Source organism: Ranitomeya variabilis, chromosome 5 (genome assembly GCF_051348905.1).
Source record: "Ranitomeya variabilis isolate aRanVar5 chromosome 5, aRanVar5.hap1, whole genome shotgun sequence".
NCBI classification, from domain to species: domain Eukaryota; kingdom Metazoa; phylum Chordata; class Amphibia; order Anura; family Dendrobatidae; genus Ranitomeya; species Ranitomeya variabilis.
Window position 1 is genome coordinate 592,486,722 of NC_135236.1, and position 19,174 is coordinate 592,505,895.

Genomic DNA, 19,174 nt, shown 5'->3' on the forward strand with positions numbered 1-19,174 from the left:
TTAAACAGCATGATTAATTAAGCTTCCTTAGAGAAAGTGAAGTACATTTGACAACATTTAAAATTAGTACATTTTGGAAAATGGGCATGTCTCTAAACATTAGGCAAAAACAAAGATTCTATCAACGGTCTTTATCTTAACTGAAAACTGCTAAATCATACAAATACAAAAGAAGATTATATCACATGCTAATTTGCATGTCTCTTAACAATAGGAAAAATCAATGATTCTTTCAACTGTCTCTTTCTAAACAGAAATTAACACACTCATGAAAATACAAAATCATAAGAATTAGATCAAAGGGTTCTCAAAACCTCATAATAATGGCAGCAGTGGGATTTGAATGGGCATGTCTCTAAACATTAGAAAAAAGCAAGGATTCTTTCAACAGTCTTTATCTGAACTGAAAAATGCAAAATCATGCAAATACAAAAGAAGATTAAATCACATGCTAATTTGCATGCTAGCAAAATCATAAGAATAAGTACAAAAACTTTTCAAGATCTCATAATACTGGCAGCAGTGGGTTTAAAGCATATGCTAATTTTGCATGTTAGCATAATTATAAGAATAAGATAAAAAGGTTTAAAAGAACTCATACTAGAGGCATTTGAACCCACAAGTCTGTTAAAATTTAGGTAAGTCTCTAAACTAAAGTCTAAAACTGTCTTTTCCAAAACAGAAATGCACACACTCATGGAAATACAAAATATGGAAAATGGGCATGTCTCTAAACATTAGGCAAAAACAAAGATTCTATCAACGGTCTTTATCTTAACTGAAACTGCTAAATCATACAAATACAAAAGAAGATTATATCACATGCTAATTTGCATGCTAGCAAAATCATAAGAATAAGTACAAAAACATTTCAAGATCTTATAATACTGGTAGCAGTGAGATTAAAGCATATGCTAATTTTGCATGTTAGCATAATTATAAGAATGAGATAAAAAGGTTTAAAAGAACTCATACTAGTGGCAGCAGTGGGATTTGAACTCACAAGTCTGTTGGAATATGGGTAAGTCTCTTAACAATAGGAAAAATCAATGATTCTTTCAACTGTCTTTTCCTAAACAGAAATTAACACACTCATGAAAATACAAAATCATAAGAATTAGATCAAAGGGTTCTCAAAACCTCATAATAATGGCAGCAGTGGGATTTGAATGGGCATGTCTCTAAACATTAGAAAAAAGCAAGGATTCTATCAACAGTCTTTATCTGAACTGAAAACTGCAAAATCATGCAAATACAAAAGAAGATTAAATCACATGCTAATTTGCATGTTAGCAAAATCATAAGAATAAGTACAAAAACATTTCAAGATCTCATAATACTGGCAGCAGTGGGTTTAAAGCATATGCTAATTTTGCATGTTAGCATAATTATAAGAATAAGATAAAAAGGTTTAAAAGAACTCATACTAGTGGCATTTGAACCCACAAGTCTGTTAAAATTTAGGTAAGTCTCTAAACAATAGGAACAATCAATGATTTTTTCAACTGTCTTTTCCAAAACAGAAATGCACACACTCATGGAAATACAAAATACTCAGAATTAGATCAAAGGGTTCTCAAAACCTCATAATAATGGCAGCAGTGGGATTTGAATGGGCATGTCTCTAAACATTAGAAAAAAGCAAGGATTCTTTCAACAGTCTTTATCTGAACTGAAAACTGCAAAATCATGCAAATACAAAAGAAGATTAAATCACATGCTAATTTGCATGCTAGCAAAATCATAAGAATAAGTAGAAAAACATTTCAAGATCTCATAATACTGGCAGCAGTGGGTTTAAAGCATATGCTAATTTTGCATGTTAGCATAATTATAAGAATGAGATAAAAAAGTTTAAAAGAACTCATACTAGTGGCATTTGAACTCACAAGTCTGTTGGAATATGGGTAAGTCTCTTAACAATAGGAAAAATCAATGATTCTTTCAACTGTCTTTTCCTAAACAGATGTTAAGACACTCATGAAAATACAAAATCATAAGAATTAGATCAAAGGGTTCTCAAAACCTCATAATAATGGCAGCAGTGGGATTTGAATGGGCATGTCTCTAAACATTAGAAAAAAGCAAGGATTCTATCAACAGTCTTTATCTGAACTGAAAACTGCAAAATCATGCAAATACAAAAGAAGATTAAATCACATGCTAATTTGCATGTTAGCAAAATCATAAGAATAAGTACAAAAACATTTCAAGATCTCATAATACTGGCAGCAGTGGGTTTAAAGCATATGCTAATTTTGCATGTTAGCATAGTTATAAGAATAAGATAAAAAGGTTTAAAAGAACTCATACTAGTGGCATTTGAACCCACAAGTCTGTTAAAATTTAGGTAAGTCTCTAAACAATAGGAACAATCAATGATTCTTTCAACTGTCTTTTCCAAAACAGAAATGCACACACTCATGGAAATACAAAATCCTCAGAATTAGATCAAAGGGTTCTCAAAACCTCATAATACTGGCAGCAGTTGGATTTGAACCCACGCCTCCGAAGAGACTGGAGCCTTAATCCAGCGCCTTAGACCGCTCGGCCATGCTACCTAATGCATCATTAAAAGAGCTTCCTTAGAGTAAGTTTAGTGTATCTGACTACATTTTAAACTTGTGCATTGTGGAAAATGGATAGGTCTCTAAACAAAAAGGAAAAAGCAATGATTCTATCTTTTGTCTTTTCCAAAAAAGCAAAGCACGCACTCATACAAAAATATGCTAATTTTTCTGTTAGCAAAATCATAAATATAAGCTGAAAAGGTTTTCAAAACCTCAATATGTTGGCAGCAGTGGGATTTGAACCCACGCCTCCAAAGAGACTGGAGCCTAAATCCAGCGCCTTAGACCACTCGGCCATGCTACCTTAAACAGCATGATTAATTAAGCTTCCTTAGAGAAAGTGAAGTACATTTGACAACATTTAAAATTAGTACATTTTGGAAAATGGGCATGTCTCTAAACATTAGGCAAAAACAAAGATTCTATCAACGGTCTTTATCTTAACTGAAAACTGCTAAATCATACAAATACAAAAGAAGATTATATCACATGCTAATTTGCATGTCTCTTAACAATAGGAAAAATCAATGATTCTTTCAACTGTCTCTTTCTAAACAGAAATTAACACACTCATGAAAATACAAAATCATAAGAATTAGATCAAAGGGTTCTCAAAACCTCATAATAATGGCAGCAGTGGGATTTGAATGGGCATGTCTCTAAACATTAGAAAAAAGCAAGGATTCTATCAACAGTCTTTATCTGAACTGAAAACTGCAAAATCATGCAAATACAAAAGAAGATTAAATCACATGCTAATTTGCATGTTAGCAAAATCATAAGAATAAGTACAAAAACATTTCAAGATCTCATAATACTGGCAGCAGTGGGTTTAAAGCATATGCTAATTTTGCATGTTAGCATAATTATAAGAATAAGATAAAAAGGTTTAAAAGAACTCATACTAGTGGCATTTGAACCCACAAGTCTGTTAAAATTTAGGTAAGTCTCTAAACAATAGGAACAATCAATGATTCTTTCAACTGTCTTTTCCAAAACAGAAATGCACACACTCATGGAAATACAAAATACTCAGAATTAGATCAAAGGGTTCTCAAAACCTCATAATAATGGCAGCAGTGGGATTTGAATGGGCATGTCTCTAAACATTAGAAAAAAGCAAGGATTCTTTCAACAGTCTTTATCTGAACTGAAAACTGCAAAATCATGCAAATACAAAAGAAGATTAAATCACATGCTAATTTGCATGCTAGCAAAATCATAAGAATAAGTACAAAAACATTTCAAGATCTCATAATACTGGCAGCAGTGGGTTTAAAGCATATGCTAATTTTGCATGTTAGCATAATTATAAGAATAAGATAAAAAGGTTTAAAAGAACTCATACTAGTGGCATTTGAACCCACAAGTCTGTTAAAATTTAGGTAAGTCTCTAAACTAAAGTCTAAAACTGTCTTTTCCAAAACAGAAATGCACACACTCATGGAAATACAAAATATGGAAAATGGGCATGTCTCTAAACATTAGGCAAAAACAAAGATTCTATCAACGGTCTTTATCTTAACTGAAACTGCTAAATCATACAAATACAAAAGAAGATTATATCACATGCTAATTTGCATGCTAGCAAAATCATAAGAATAAGTACAAAAACATTTCAAGATCTTATAATACTGGTAGCAGTGAGATTAAAGCATATGCTAATTTTGCATGTTAGCATAATTATAAGAATGAGATAAAAAGGTTTAAAAGAACTCATACTAGTGGCAGCAGTGGGATTTGAACTCACAAGTCTGTTGGAATATGGGTAAGTCTCTTAACAATAGGAAAAATCAATGATTCTTTCAACTCTCTTTTCCTAAACAGAAATTAACACACTCATGAAAATACAAAATCATAAGAATTAGATCAAAGGGTTCTCAAAACCTCATAATAATGGCAGCAGTGGGATTTGAATGGGCATGTCTCTAAACATTAGAAAAAAGCAAGGATTCTATCAACAGTCTTTATCTGAACTGAAAACTGCAAAATCATGCAAATACAAAAGAAGATTAAATCACATGCTAATTTGCATGTTAGCAAAATCATAAGAATAAGTACAAAAACATTTCAAGATCTCATAATACTGGCAGCAGTGCGTTTAAAGCATATGCTAATTTTGCATGTTAGCATAATTATAAGAATAAGATAAAAAGGTTTAAAAGAACTCATACTAGTGGCATTTGAACCCACAAGTCTGTTAAAATTTAGGTAAGTCTCTAAACAATAGGAACAATCAATGATTCTTTCAACTGTCTTTTCCAAAACAGAAATGCACACACTCATGGAAATACAAAATACTCAGAATTAGATCAAAGGGTTCTCAAAACCTCATAATAATGGCAGCAGTGGGATTTGAATGGGCATGTCTCTAAACATTAGAAAAAAGCAAGGATTCTTTCAACAGTCTTTATCTGAACTGAAAACTGCAAAATCATGCAAATACAAAAGAAGGTTAAATCACATGCTAATTTGCATGCTAGCAAAATCATAAGAATAAGTACAAAAACATTTCAAGATCTCATAATACTGGCAGCAGTGGGTTTAAAGCATATGCTAATTTTGCATGTTAGCATAATTATAAGAATGAGATAAAAAGGTTTAAAAGAACTCATACTAGTGGCAGCAGTGGGATTTGAACTCACAAGTCTGTTGGAATATGGGTAAGTCTCTTAACAATAGGAAAAATCAATGATTCTTTCAACTGTCTTTTCCTAAACAGAAGTTAACACACTCATGAAAATACAAAATCATAAGAATTAGATCAAAGGGTTCTCAAAACCTCATAATAATGGCAGCAGTGGGATTTGAATGGGCATGTCTCTAAACATTAGAAAAAAGCAAGGATTCTATCAACAGTCTTTATCTGAACTGAAAACTGCAAAATCATGCAAATACAAAAGAAGATTAAATCACATGCTAATTTGCATGTTAGCAAAATCATAAGAATGAGTACAAAAACATTTCAAGATCTCATAATACTGGCAGCAGTGGGTTTAAAGCATATGCTAATTTTGCATGTTAGCATAATTATAAGAATAAGATAAAAAGGTTTAAAAGAACTCATACTAGTGGCATTTGAACCCACAAGTCTGTTAAAATTTAGGTAAGTCTCTAAACAATAGGAACAATCAATGATTCTTTCAACTGTCTTTTCCAAAACAGAAATGCACACACTCATGGAAATACAAAATCCTCAGAATTAGATCAAAGGGTTCTCAAAACCTCATAATACTGGCAGCAGTGGGATTTGAACCCACGCCTCCGAAGAGACTGGAGCCTTAATCCAGCGCCTTAGACCGCTCGGCCATGCTACCTAATGCATCATTAAAAGAGCTTCCTTAGAGTAAGTTTAGTGTATCTGACTACATTTTAAACTTGTGCATTGTGGAAAATGGATAGGTCTCTAAACAAAAAGGAAAAAGCAATGATTCTATCTTTTGTCTTTTCCAAAAAAGCAAAGCACGCACTCATACAAAAATATGCTAATTTTTCTGTTAGCAAAATCATAAATATAAGCTGAAAAGGTTTTCAAAACCTCAATATGTTGGCAGCAGTGGGATTTGAACCCACGCCTCCAAAGAGACTGGAGCCTAAATCCAGCGCCTTAGACCACTCGGTCATGCTACCTTAAACATCATGATTAATTAAGCTTCCTTAGAGAAAGTGAAGTACATTTGACAACATTTAAAATTAGTACATTTTGGAAAATGGGCATGTCTCTAAACATTAGGCAAAAACAAAGATTCTATCAACGGTCTTTATCTTAACTGAAAACTGCTAAATCATACAAATACAAAAGAAGATTATATCACATGCTAATTTGCATGTCTCTTAACAATAGGAAAAATCAATGATTCTTTCAACTGTCTCTTTCTAAACAGAAATTAACACACTCATGAAAATACAAAATCATAAGAATTAGATCAAAGGGTTCTCAAAACCTCATAATAATGGCAGCAGTGGGATTTGAATGGGCATGTCTCTAAACATTAGAAAAAAGCAAGGATTCTTTCAACAGTCTTTATCTGAACTGAAAAATGCAAAATCATGCAAATACAAAAGAAGATTAAATCACATGCTAATTTGCATGCTAGCAAAATCATAAGAATAAGTACAAAAACATTTCAAGATCTCATAATACTGGCAGCAGTGGGTTTAAAGCATATGCTAATTTTGCATGTTAGCATAATTATAAGAATAAGATAAAAAGGTTTAAAAGAACTCATACTAGTGGCATTTGAACCCACAAGTCTGTTAAAATTTAGGTAAGTCTCTAAACTAAAGTCTAAAACTGTCTTTTCCAAAACAGAAATGCACACACTCATGGAAATACAAAATATGGAAAATGGGCATGTCTCTAAACATTAGGCAAAAACAAAGATTCTATCAACGGTCTTTATCTTAACTGAAACTGCTAAATCATACAAATACAAAAGAAGATTATATCACATGCTAATTTGCATGCTAGCAAAATCATAAGAATAAGTACAAAAACATTTCAAGATCTTATAATACTGGTAGCAGTGAGATTAAAGCATATGCTAATTTTGCATGTTAGCATAATTATAAGAATGAGATAAAAAGGTTTAAAAGAACTCATACTAGTGGCAGCAGTGGGATTTGAACTCACAAGTCTGTTGGAATATGGGTAAGTCTCTTAACAATAGGAAAAATCAATGATTCTTTCAACTGTCTTTTCCTAATCAGAAATTAACACACTCATGAAAATACAAAATCATAAGAATTAGATCAAAGGGTTCTCAAAACCTCATAATAATGGCAGCAGTGGGATTTGAATGGGCATGTCTCTAAACATTAGAAAAAAGCAAGGATTCTATCAACAGTCTTTATCTGAACTGAAAACTGCAAAATCATGCAAATACAAAAGAAGATTAAATCACATGCTAATTTGCATGTTAGCAAAATCATAAGAATAAGTACAAAAACATTTCAAGATCTCATAATACTGGCAGCAGTGGGTTTAAAGCATATGCTAATTTTGCATGTTAGCATAATTATAAGAATAAGATAAAAAGGTTTAAAATAACTCATACTAGTGGCATTTGAACCCACAAGTCTGTTAAAATTTAGGTAAGTCTCTAAACAATAGGAACAATCAATGATTCTTTCAACTGTCTTTTCCAAAACAGAAATGCACACACTCATGGAAATACAAAATACTCAGAATTAGATCAAAGGGTTCTCAAAACCTCATAATAATGGCAGCAGTGGGATTTGAATGGGCATGTCTCTAAACATTAGAAAAAAGCAAGGATTCTTTCAACAGTCTTTATCTGAACTGAAAACTGCAAAATCATGCAAATACAAAAGAAGATTAAATCACATGCTAATTTGCATGCTAGCAAAATCATAAGAATAAGTAGAAAAACATTTCAAGATCTCATAATACTGGCAGCAGTGGGTTTAAAGCATATGCTAATTTTGCATGTTAGCATAATTATAAGAATGAGATAAAAAAGTTTAAAAGAACTCATACTAGTGGCAGCAGTGGGATTTGAACTCACAAGTCTGTTGGAATATGGGTAAGTCTCTTAACAATAGGAAAAATCAATGATTCTTTCAACTGTCTTTTCCTAAACAGAAGTTAAGACACTCATGAAAATACAAAATCATAAGAATTAGATCAAAGGGTTCTCAAAACCTCATAATAATGGCAGCAGTGGGATTTGAATGGGCATGTCTCTAAACATTAGAAAAAAGCAAGGATTCTATCAACAGTCTTTATCTGAACTGAAAACTGCAAAATCATGCAAATACAAAAGAAGATTAAATCACATGCTAATTTGCATGTTAGCAAAATCATAAGAATAAGTACAAAAACATTTCAAGATCTCATAATACTGGCAGCAGTGGGTTTAAAGCATATGCTAATTTTGCATGTTAGCATAGTTATAAGAATAAGATAAAAAGGTTTAAAAGAACTCATACTAGTGGCATTTGAACCCACAAGTCTGTTAAAATTTAGGTAAGTCTCTAAACAATAGGAACAATCAATGATTCTTTCAACTGTCTTTTCCAAAACAGAAATGCACACACTCATGGAAATACAAAATCCTCAGAATTAGATCAAAGGGTTCTCAAAACCTCATAATACTGGCAGCAGTTGGATTTGAACCCACGCCTCCGAAGAGACTGGAGCCTTAATCCAGCGCCTTAGACCGCTCGGCCATGCTACCTAATGCATCATTAAAAGAGCTTCCTTAGAGTAAGTTTAGTGTATCTGACTACATTTTAAACTTGTGCATTGTGGAAAATGGATAGGTCTCTAAACAAAAAGGAAAAAGCAATGATTCTATCTTTTGTCTTTTCCAAAAAAGCAAAGCACGCACTCATACAAAAATATGCTAATTTTTCTGTTAGCAAAATCATAAATATAAGCTGAAAAGGTTTTCAAAACCTCAATATGTTGGCAGCAGTGGGATTTGAACCCACGCCTCCAAAGAGACTGGAGCCTAAATCCAGCGCCTTAGACCACTCAGCCATGCTACCTTAAACAGCATGATTAATTAAGCTTCCTTAGAGAAAGTGAAGTACATTTGACAACATTTAAAATTAGTACATTTTGGAAAATGGGCATGTCTCTAAACATTAGGCAAAAACAAAGATTCTATCAACGGTCTTTATCTTAACTGAAAACTGCTAAATCATACAAATACAAAAGAAGATTATATCACATGCTAATTTGCATGTCTCTTAACAATAGGAAAAATCAATGATTCTTTCAACTGTCTCTTTCTAAACAGAAATTAACACACTCATGAAAATACAAAATCATAAGAATTAGATCAAAGGGTTCTCAAAACCTCATAATAATGGCAGCAGTGGGATTTGAATGGGCATGTCTCTAAACATTAGAAAAAAAGCAAGGATTCTATCAACAGTCTTTATCTGAACTGAAAACTGCAAAATCATGCAAATACAAAAGAAGATTAAATCACATGCTAATTTGCATGTTAGCAAAATCATAAGAATAAGTACAAAAACATTTCAAGATCTCATAATACTGGCAGCAGTGGGTTTAAAGCATATGCTAATTTTGCATGTTAGCATAATTATAAGAATAAGATAAAAAGGTTTAAAAGAACTCATACTAGTGGCATTTGAACCCACAAGTCTGTTAAAATTTAGGTAAGTCTCTAAACAATAGGAACAATCAATGATTCTTTCAACTGTCTTTTCCAAAACAGAAATGCACACACTCATGGAAATACAAAATACTCAGAATTAGATCAAAGGGTTCTCAAAACCTCATAATAATGGCAGCAGTGGGATTTGAATGGGCATGTCTCTAAACATTAGAAAAAAGCAAGGATTCTTTCAACAGTCTTTATCTGAACTGAAAACTGCAAAATCATGCAAATACAAAAGAAGATTAAATCACATGCTAATTTGCATGCTAGCAAAATCATAAGAATAAGTAGAAAAACATTTCAAGATCTCATAATACTGGCAGCAGTGGGTTTAAAGCATATGCTAATTTTGCATGTTAGCATAATTATAAGAATGAGATAAAAAGGTTTAAAAGAACTCATACTAGTGGCAGCAGTGGGATTTGAACTCACAAGTCTGTTGGAATATGGGTAAGTCTCTTAACAATAGGAAAAATCAATGATTCTTTCAACTGTCTTTTCCTAAACAGAAGTTAACACACTCATGAAAATACAAAATCATAAGAATTAGATCAAAGGGTTCTCAAAACCTCATAATAATGGCAGCAGTGGGATTTGAATGGGCATGTCTCTAAACATTAGAAAAAAGCAAGGATTCTATCAACAGTCTTTATCTGAACTGAAAACTGCAAAATCATGCAAATACAAAAGAAGATTAAATCACATGCTAATTTGCATGTTAGCAAAATCATAAGAATAAGTACAAAAACATTTCAAGATCTCATAATACTGGCAGCAGTGGGTTTAAAGCATATGCTAATTTTGCATGTTAGCATAATTATAAGAATAAGATAAAAAGGTTTAAAAGAACTCATACTAGTGGCATTTGAACCCACAAGTCTGTTAAAATTTAGGTAAGTCTCTAAACAATAGGAACAATCAATGATTCTTTCAACTGTCTTTTCCAAAACAGAAATGCACACACTCATGGAAATACAAAATCCTCAGAATTAGATCAAAGGGTTCTCAAAACCTCATAATACTGGCAGCAGTGGGATTTGAACCCACGCCTCCGATGAGACTGGAGCCTTAATCCAGCGCCTTAGACCGCTCGGCCATGCTACCTAATACATCATTAAAAGAGCTTCCTTAGAGTAAGTTTAGTGTATCTGACTACATTTTAAACTTGTGCATTGTGGAAAATGGATAGGTCTCTAAACAAAAAGGAAAAAGCAATGATTCTATCTTTTGTCTTTTCCAAAAAAGCAAAGCACGCACTCATACAAAAATATGCTAATTTTTCTGTTAGCAAAATCATAAATATAAGCTGAAAAGGTTTTCAAAACCTCAATATGTTGGCAGCAGTGGGATTTGAACCCACGCCTCCAAAGAGACTGGAGCCTAAATCCAGCGCCTTAGACCACTCGGCCATGCTACCTTAAACAGCATGATTAATTAAGCTTCCTTAGAGAAAGTGAAGTACATTTGACAACATTTAAAATTAGTACATTTTGGAAAATGGGCATGTCTCTAAACATTAGGCAAAAACAAAGATTCTATCAACGGTCTTTATCTTAACTGAAAACTGCTAAATCATACAAATACAAAAGAAGATCATATCACATGCTAATTTGCATGTCTCTTAACAATAGGAAAAATCAATGATTCTTTCAACTGTCTCTTTCTAAACAGAAATTAACACACTCATGAAAATACAAAATCATAAGAATTAGATCAAAGGGTTCTCAAAACCTCATAATAATGGCAGCAGTGGGATTTGAATGGGCATGTCTCTAAACATTAGAAAAAAGCAAGGATTCTTTCAACAGTCTTTATCTGAACTGAAAAATGCAAAATCATGCAAATACAAAAGAAGATTAAATCACATGCTAATTTGCATGCTAGCAAAATCATAAGAATAAGTACAAAAACATTTCAAGATCTCATAATACTGGCAGCAGTGGGTTTAAAGCATATGCTAATTTTGCATGTTAGCATAATTATAAGAATAAGATGAAAAGGTTTAAAAGAACTCATACTAGTGGCATTTGAACCCACAAGTCTGTTAAAATTTAGGTAAGTCTCTAAACTAAAGTCTAAAACTGTCTTTTCCAAAACAGAAATGCACACACTCATGGAAATACAAAATATGGAAAATGGGCATGTCTCTAAACATTAGGCAAAAACAAAGATTCTATCAACGGTCTTTATCTTAACTGAAACTGCTAAATCATACAAATACAAAAGAAGATTATATCACATGCTAATTTGCATGCTAGCAAAATCATAAGAATAAGTACAAAAACATTTCAAGATCTTATAATACTGGTAGCAGTGAGATTAAAGCATATGCTAATTTTGCATGTTAGCATAATTATAAGAATGAGATAAAAAGGTTTAAAAGAACTCATACTAGTGGCAGCAGTGGGATTTGAACTCACAAGTCTGTTAAAATTTAGGTAAGTCTCTAAACAATAGGAACAATCAATGATTCTTTCAACTGTCTTTTCCAAAACAGAAATGCACACACTCATGGAAATACAAAATACTCAGAATTAGATCAAAGGGTTCTCAAAACCTCATAATAATGGCAGCAGTGGGATTTGAATGGGCATGTCTCTAAACATTAGAAAAAAGCAAGGATTCTTTCAACAGTCTTTATCTGAACTGAAAACTGCAAAATCATGCAAATACAAAAGAAGATTAAATCACATGCTAATTTGCATGCTAGCAAAATCATAAGAATAAGTACAAAAACATTTCAAGATCTCATAATACTGGCAGCAGTGGGTTTAAAGCATATGCTAATTTTGCATGTTAGCATAATTATAAGAATGAGATAAAAAGGTTTAAAAGAACTCATACTAGTGGCAGCAGTGGGATTTGAACTCACAAGTCTGTTGGAATATGGGTAAGTCTCTTAACAATAGGAAAAATCAATGATTCTTTCAACTGTCTTTTCCTAATCAGAAGTTAACACACTCATGAAAATACAAAATCATAAGAATTAGATCAAAGGGTTCTCAAAACCTCATAATAATGGCAGCAGTGGGATTTGAATGGGCATGTCTCTAAACATTACAAAAAAGCAAGGATTCTATCAACAGTCTTTATCTGAACTGAAAACTGCAAAATCATGCAAATACAAAAGAAGATTAAATCACATGCTAATTTGCATGTTAGCAAAATCATAAGAATAAGTACAAAAACATTTCAAGATCTCATAATACTGGCAGCAGTGGGTTTAAAGCATATGCTAATTTTGCATGTTAGCATAATTATAAGAATAAGATAAAAAGGTTTAAAAGAACTCATACTAGTGGCATTTGAACCCACAAGTCTGTTAAAATTTAGGTAAGTCTCTAAACAATAGGAACAATCAATGATTCTTTCAACTGTCTTTTCCAAAACAGAAATGCACACACTCATGGAAATACAAAATACTCAGAATTAGATCAAAGGGTTCTCAAAACCTCATAATACTGGCAGCAGTGGGATTTGAACCCACGCCTCCGAAGAGACTGGAGCCTTAATCCAGCGCCTTAGACCGCTCGGCCATGCTACCTAATGCATCATTAAAAGAGCTTCCTTAGAGTAAGTTTAGTGTATCTGACTACATTTTAAACTTGTGCATTGTGGAAAATGGATAGGTCTCTAAACAAAAAGGAAAAAGCAATGATTCTATCTTTTGTCTTTTCCAAAAAAGCAAAGCACGCACTCATACAAAAATATGCTAATTTTTCTATTAGCAAAATCATAAATATAAGCTGAAAAGGTTTTCAAAACCTCAAGATGTTGGCAGCAGTGGGATTTGAACCAACGCCTCCAAAGAGACTGGAGCCTAAATCCAGCGCCTTAGACTACTCGGTCATGCTACCTTAAACAGCATGATTAATTAAGCTTCCTTAGAGAAAGTGAAGTACATTTGACAACATTTAAAATTAGTACATTTTGGAAAATGGGCATGTCTCTAAACATTAGGCAAAAACAAAGATTCTATCAACGGTCTTTATCTTAACTGAAAACTGCTAAATCATACAAATACAAAAGAAGACTATATCACATGCTAATTTGCATGCTAGCAAAATCATAAGAATAAGTACAAAAACATTTCAAGATCTCATAATACTGGCAGCAGTGAGATTAAAGCATATGCTAATTTTGCATGTTAGCATAATTATAAGAATTAGATAAAAAGGTTTAAAAGAACTCATACTAGTGGCAGCAGTGGGATTTGAACTCACAAGTCTGTTGGAATATGGGTAAGTCTCTTAACAATAGGAAAAATCAATATTTCTTTCAACTGTCTTTTCCTAAACAGAAATTAACACACTCATGAAAGTACAAAATCATAAGAATTAGATCAAAGGGTTCTCAAAACCTCATAATAATGGCAGCAGTGGGATTTGAATGGGCATGTCTCTAAACATTAGAAAAAAGCAAGGATTCTTTCATCAGTCTTTATCTGAACTGAAAAATGCAAAATCATGCACATACAAAAGAAGATTAAATCACATGCTAATTTGCATGCTAGCAAAATCATAAGAATAAGTACAAAAACATTTCAAGATCTCATAATACTGGCAGCAGTGGGTTTAAAGCATATGCTAATTTTGCATGTTAGCATAATTATAAGAATAAGATAAAAAGGTTTAAAAGAACTCATACTAGTGGCATTTGAACCCACAAGTCTGTTAAAATTTAGGTAAGTCTCTAAACTAAAGTCTAAAACTGTCTTTTCCAAAACAGAAATGCACACACTCATGGAAATACAAAATATGGAAAATGGGCATGTCTCTAAACATTAGGCAAAAACAAAGATTCTATCAACGGTCTCTATCTTAACTGAAACTGCTAAATCATACAAATACAAAAGAAGATTATATCACATGCTAATTTGCATGCTAGCAAAATCATAAGAATAAGTACAAAAACATTTCAAGATCTTATAATACTGGTAGCAGTGAGATTAAAGCATATGCTAATTTTGCATGTTAGCATAATTATAAGAATGAGATAAAAAGGTTTAAAAGAACTCATACTAGTGGCAGCAGTGGGATTTGAACTCACAAGTCTGTTGGAATATGGGTAAGTCTCTTAACAATAGGAAAAATCAATGATTCTTTCAACTGTCTTTTCCTATACAGAAATTAACACACTCATGAAAATACAAAATCATAAGAATTAGATCAAAGGGTTCTCAAAACCTCATAATAATGGCAGCAGTGGGATTTGAATGGGCATGTCTCTAAACATTAGAAAAAAGCAAGGATTCTATCAACAGTCTTTATCTGAACTGAAAACTGCAAAATCATGCAAATACAAAAGAAGATTAAATCACATGCTAATTTGCATGTTAGCAAAATCATAAGAATAAGTACAAAAACATTTCAAGATCTCATAATACTGGCAGCAGTGGGTTTAAAGCATATGCTAATTTTGCATGTTAGCATAATTATAAGAATAAGATAAAAAGGTTTAAAAGAACTCATACTAGTGGCATTTGAACCCACAAGTCTGTTAAAATTTAGGTAAGTCTCTAAACAATAGGAACAATCAATGATTCTTTCAACTGTCTTTTCCAAAACAGAAATGCACACACTCATGGAAATACAAAATCCTCAGAATTAGATCAAAGGGTTCTCAAAACCTCATAATACTGGCAGCAGTGGGATTTGAACCCACACCTCCGAAGAGACTGGAGCCTTAATCCAGCGCCTTAGACCGCTCGGCCATGCTACCTAATGCATCATTAAAAGAGCTTCCTTAGAGTAAGTTTAGTGTATCTGACTACATTTTAAACTTGTGCATTGTGGAAAATGGATAGGTCTCTAAACAAAAAGGAAAAAGCAATGATTCTATCTTTTGTCTTTTCCAAAAAAGCAAAGCACGCACTCATACAAAAATATGCTAATTTTTCTGTTAGCAAAATCATAAATATAAGCTGAGAAGGTTTTCAAAACCTCAATATGTTGGCAGCAGTGGGATTTGAACCCACGCCTCCAAAGAGACTGGAGCCTAAATCCAGCGCCTTAGACCACTCGGCCATGCTACCTTAAACAGCATGATTAATTAAGCTTCCTTAGAGAAAGTGAAGTACATTTGACAACATTTAAAATTAGTACATTTTGGAAAATGGGCATGTCTCTAAACATTAGGCAAAAACAAAGATTCTATCAACGGTCTTTATCTTAACTGAAAACTGCTAAATCATACAAATACAAAAGAAGATTATATCACATGCTAATTTGCATGTCTCTTAACAATAGGAAAAATCAATGATTCTTTCAACTGTCTCTTTCTAAACAGAAATTAACACACTCATGAAAATACAAAATCATAAGAATTAGATCAAAGGGTTCTCAAAACCTCATAATAATGGCAGCAGTGGGATTTGAATGGGCATGTCTCTAAACATTAGAAAAAAGCAAGGATTCTTTCAACAGTCTTTATCTGAACTGAAAACTGCAAAATCATGCAAATACAAAAGAAGATTAAATCACATGCTAATTTGCATGCTAGCAAAATCATAAGAATAAGTACAAAAACATTTCAAGATCTCATAATACTGGCAGCAGTGGGTTTAAAGCATATGCTAATTTTGCATGTTAGCATAATTATAAGAATAAGATAAAAAGGTTTAAAAGAACTCATACTAGTGGCATTTGAACCCACAAGTCTGTTAAAATTTAGGTAAGTCTCTAAACTAAAGTCTAAAACTGTCTTTTCCAAAACAGAAATGCACACACTCATGGAAATACAAAATATGGAAAATGGGCATGTCTCTAAACATTAGGCAAAAACAAAGATTCTATCAACGGTCTTTATCTTAACTGAAACTGCTAAATCATACAAATACAAAAGAAGATTATATCACATGCTAATTTGCATGCTAGCAAAATCATAAGAATAAGTACAAAAACATTTCAAGATCTTATAATACTGGTAGCAGTGAGATTAAAGCATATGCTAATTTTGCATGTTAGCATAATTATAAGAATGAGATAAAAAGGTTTAAAAGAACTCATACTAGTGGCAGCAGTGGGATTTGAACTCACAAGTCTGTTGGAATATGGGTAAGTCTCTTAACAATAGGAAAAATCAATGATTCTTTCAACTGTCTTTTCCTAAACAGAAATTAACACACTCATGAAAATACAAAATCATAAGAATTAGATCAAAGGGTTCTCAAAACCTCATAATAATGGCAGCAGTGGGATTTGAATGGGCATGTCTCTAAACATTAGAAAAAAGCAAGGATTCTATCAACAGTCTTTATCTGAACTGAAAACTGCAAAATCATGCAAATACAAAAGAAGATTAAATCACATGCTAATTTGCATGTTAGCAAAATCATAAGAATAAGTACAAAAACATTTCAAGATCTCATAATACTGGCAGCAGTGGGTTTAAAGCATATGCTAATTTTGCATGTTAGCATAATTATAAGAATAAGATAAAAAGGTTTAAAAGAACTCATACTAGTGGCATTTGAACCCACAAGTCTGTTAAAATTTAGGTAAGTCTCTAAACAATAGGAACAATCAATGATTCTTTCAACTGTCTTTTCCAAAACAGAAATGCACACACTCATGGAAATACAAAATACTCAGAATTAGATCAAAGGGTTCTCAAAACCTCATAATAATGGCAGCAGTGGGATTTGAATGGGCATGTCTCTAAACATTAGAAAAAAGCAAGGATTCTTTCAACAGTCTTTATCTGAACTGAAAACTGCAAAATCATGCAAATACAAAAGAAGATTAAATCACATGCTAATTTGCATGCTAGCAAAATCATAAGAATAAGTACAAAAACATTTCAAGATCTCATAATACTGGCAGCAGTGGGTTTAAAGCATATGCTAATTTTGCATGTTAGCATAATTATAAGAATGAGATAAAAAGGTTTAAAAGAACTCATACTAGTGGCAGCAGTGGGATTTGAACTCACAAGTCTGTTGGAATATGGGTAAGTCTCTTAACAACAGGAAAAATCAATGATTCTTTCAACTGTCTTTTCCTAAACAGAAGTTAACACACTCATGAAAATACAAAATCATAAGAATTAGATCAAAGGGTTCTCAAAACCTCATAATAACGGCAGCAGTGGGATTTGAATGGGCATGTCTCTAAACATTAGAAAAAAGCAAGGATTCTATCAACAGTCTTTATCTGAACTGAAAACTGCAAAATCATGCAAATACAAAAGAAGATTAAATCACATGCTAATTTGCATGTTAGCAAAATCATAAGAATAAGTACAAAAACATTTCAAGATCTCATAATACTGGCAGCAGTGGGTTTAAAGCATATGCTAATTTTGCATGTTAGCATAATTATAAGAATAAGATAAAAAGGTTTAAAAGAACTCATACTAGTGGCATTTGAACCCACAAGTCTGTTAAAATTTAGGTAAGTCTCTAAACAATAGGAACAATAAATGATTCTTTCAACTGTCTTTTCCAAAACAGAAATGCACACACTCATGGAAATACAAAATCCTCAGAATTAGATCAAAGGGTTCTCAAAACCTCATAATACTGGCAGCAGTGGGATTTGAACCCACGCCTCTGAAGAGACTGGAGCCTTAATCCAGCGCCTTAGACCGCTCGGCCATGCTACCTAATGCATCATTAAAAGAGCTTCCTTAGAGTAAGTTTAGTGTATCTGACTACATTTTAAACTTGTGCATTGTGGAAAATGGATAGGTCTCTAAACAAAAAGGAAAAAGCAATGATTCTATCTTTTGTCTTTTCCAAAAAAGCAAAGCACGCACTCATACAAAAATATGCTAATTTTTCTGTTAGCAAAATCATAAATATAAGCTGAAAAGGTTTTCAAAACCTCAATATGTTGGCAGCAGTGGGATTTGAAACCACGCCTCCAAAGAGACTGGAGCCTAAATCCAGCGCCTTAGACCACTCGGCCATGCTACCTTAAACAGCATGATTAATTAAGCTTCCTTAGAGAAAGTGAAGTACATTTGACAACATTTAAAATTAGTACATTTTGGAAAATGGGCATGTCTCTAAACATTAGGCAAAAACAAAGATTCTATCAACGGTCTTTATCTTAACTGAAAACTGCTAAATCATACAAATACAAAAGAAGATTATATCACATGCTAATTTGCATGTCTCTTAACAATAGGAAAAATCAATGATTCTTTCAACTGTCTCTTTCTAAACAGAAATTAACACACTCATGAAAATACAAAATCATAAGAATTAGATCAAAGGGTTCTCAAAACCTCATAATAATGGCAGCAGTGGGATTTGAATGGGCATGTCTCTAAACATTAGAAAAAAGCAAGGATTCTTTCAACAGTCTTTATCTGAACTGAAAACTGCAAAATCATGCAAATACAAAAGAAGATTAAATCACATGCTAATTTGCATGCTAGCAAAATCATAAGAATAAGTACAAAAACATTTCAAGATCTCATAATACTGGCAGCAGTGGGTTTAAA

At 32.6% G+C, this 19,174-nt stretch overlaps 6 non-coding genes across 6 annotated transcripts; all 6 read right to left on the minus strand.

Annotated features, from left to right (window-relative positions):
* Positions 1-2,792: 2,792 nt before the first annotated feature.
* TRNAL-UAG (transfer RNA leucine (anticodon UAG)) lies at positions 2,793-2,874 on the minus strand. The gene has a single exon. It is a non-coding gene; the product is annotated as a tRNA-Leu (tRNA).
* Positions 2,875-5,805: 2,931 nt separating this feature from the next.
* On the minus strand, positions 5,806-5,887 carry TRNAL-AAG (transfer RNA leucine (anticodon AAG)). The gene has a single exon. It is a non-coding gene; the product is annotated as a tRNA-Leu (tRNA).
* Positions 5,888-11,059: 5,172 nt separating this feature from the next.
* On the minus strand, positions 11,060-11,141 carry TRNAL-UAG (transfer RNA leucine (anticodon UAG)). The gene has a single exon. It is a non-coding gene; the product is annotated as a tRNA-Leu (tRNA).
* Positions 11,142-13,186: 2,045 nt separating this feature from the next.
* Positions 13,187-13,268, minus strand: TRNAL-AAG (transfer RNA leucine (anticodon AAG)). Its single transcript has one exon. It is a non-coding gene; the product is annotated as a tRNA-Leu (tRNA).
* Positions 13,269-15,676: 2,408 nt separating this feature from the next.
* TRNAL-UAG (transfer RNA leucine (anticodon UAG)) lies at positions 15,677-15,758 on the minus strand. Its single transcript has one exon. It is a non-coding gene; the product is annotated as a tRNA-Leu (tRNA).
* A 2,488-nt stretch (positions 15,759-18,246) lies between these two features.
* TRNAL-AAG (transfer RNA leucine (anticodon AAG)) lies at positions 18,247-18,328 on the minus strand. Its single transcript has one exon. It is a non-coding gene; the product is annotated as a tRNA-Leu (tRNA).
* Between the last annotated feature and the right edge of the window lie 846 nt (positions 18,329-19,174).